The sequence below is a fragment of the Peromyscus leucopus genome, chromosome 18, assembly GCF_004664715.2.
Source record: "Peromyscus leucopus breed LL Stock chromosome 18, UCI_PerLeu_2.1, whole genome shotgun sequence".
NCBI lineage: Eukaryota > Metazoa > Chordata > Mammalia > Rodentia > Cricetidae > Peromyscus > Peromyscus leucopus.
In genome coordinates this window covers 28317871-28319803 of record NC_051078.1, presented here as the reverse complement: position 1 = coordinate 28319803, position 1933 = coordinate 28317871, and the positions used below count along the sequence as shown (strand labels likewise).

Sequence of the window (1933 nt, the reverse complement as noted above, 5' to 3'; positions counted from 1 at the left end):
TGTTCCCCAAAAAGTAATCATGGATTCATGCACTCCCTCTAAGTAATCATTAATCTGTACTATATATTGGGGGCTACCACCCTATCACAATAATCAGGAGTCTTCACAATCCTAAGTTTCTGGAGCCAAGTGCTAATACTAAGGACATATGTACTCTTTTTCTTCTTATTTGTAACACTTAGATGCAGTACATGTGAACAAGATAGAGACAACTTTTGTCTTAGCACATTCATATTTTTAATTGCAATGTGTATGTGTGTGTGTGTGTGTGTGTGTGTGTGTGTGAAAGAGACAGACAGAGGGAGGGAGAGCGACAGAGAGAGACAGAGAGACAGAGAGACAGAGAAGATGATTTGTGGGAGTCAATTTCTCTTCTACCATGTGCCTCCCAAGTGTGTAACTCAGGTCTTCAGAGTTGGTGACAAGTAATCTTAACCCATCAGGCCATTTCTCTGGTACCATTGCCAGACATTTTTCATTGAATATCTTGCATGCCTCATACATAAGTTCATGATGACTATTTTGATAGATACTTTGAATTGACAAATATATCTCCATATACACACTGAAAACTTATTTTTTTTCTTCCATTAATCAATCTAATTAGGCTTGTGGCTTATTGTGGGTCTTCTCTTAAGAGTTCTCCCTGATCCTTCTCAGTAAGCTGTGAACATGACTGAACATGTCAATAGCCTAAAGATTTACACAGTCAGGAATTACTTAAGAATTCATACTTTCCTGTCAGGATGGCTACCATGATCATGAAGGTGGATATTGCAGGGCTGGGCTTATCCCTTGCACTCTAGATGTGCTGACCCTGCCGTTTCCTCAAATGTGGAAAACTGAACTGCATATTTCATGGTAGTGGAGTGACCGAATTGTCACTCTCCCCCACCACCAAAAAAGAATTTGAGCCAGGCGGTGGTTGCGCACGCCTTTAATCCCAGCACTCGGGAGGCAGAGGCAGGCGGATCTCTGTGAGTTCGAGGCCAGCCTGGACTACCAAGTGAGTTCCAGGAAGGGCACAAAGCTACACAGAGAAACCCTGTCTCAACCCCCCCCCAAAAAAATTTATCATTATACCAGTATCAATAAATGTGGATTTAATCATTCATTAGAAAAATAAAATGTTCGAGATGTGGCTTACTTTAAGTTTCTATGTACTCAAACATTATTACATTTGTATTTCTTTGCTTCTCCACTGATCTTTTATGTCAACCTCCTAAGTGAGTAAATATAAAAACAATTAACTTTATTTTGTTACTTAGTTATATTCCTGTATTATGGATGGAATGGTATCTTATCCACATCCAGATTTATATGTTCAATCCCAACCCGCAACATTACTGTATTTGGAGAAAGAATCTGCAAGGAGGTTATTACATTTTTAAAGTAATAAAAATAAGAATCACTCTAGTTTGTTAAGATAGAGACAGACAGAGAGACAGAGAAAGAAACAGAGATAGAGGAGCAGGTGTCTTCTTCATAGAGAAGTGAGCAAAGGGCACAGTATTGAAGCTGCCCATAAACCAAGAAGAGGAGCTTCAGTAGTAACCAAATCGGGTGGCACTCTGATCTTGAACTCACCAGGCTCTAGGCCTCCAAAAAAAAAAAAAAAAAAAAAAAGGAAAGTGCTCTTATTAATTCATCCAGTCTTCAGCATTCCATTAGATACTCTGAATATCAGATCGGTATGCCATGACAAACATGTGTTTGATTTCCACTAGAGAGAGAGAGAGAGAGAGAGAGTTCACTAAAGGATGTATTATTTTCCAGTTTCATCCAGAATGTCATCATTGTGTTATTCTTAATTTCTAACAAGAGTGATTTCTGGAATTGAAATGACTCTTTGCCACCTCATTTTCATCATATTGGTCACAGTATTAAAATACCGAGTTAACCTGCTAACAGGAATATAGCATTTTTCATAAAT

The 1933-nt window shown here is 38.5% G+C and overlaps 1 non-coding gene across 1 annotated transcript; it reads left to right on the top strand.

Moving 5' to 3' along the window:
• Positions 1–730: 730 nt before the first annotated feature.
• Positions 731–889, top strand: LOC114707290. The gene has a single exon (XR_003736629.1). It is a non-coding gene; the product is annotated as a U1 spliceosomal RNA (small nuclear RNA).
• The last annotated feature ends 1044 nt before the right edge of the window (positions 890–1933 follow it).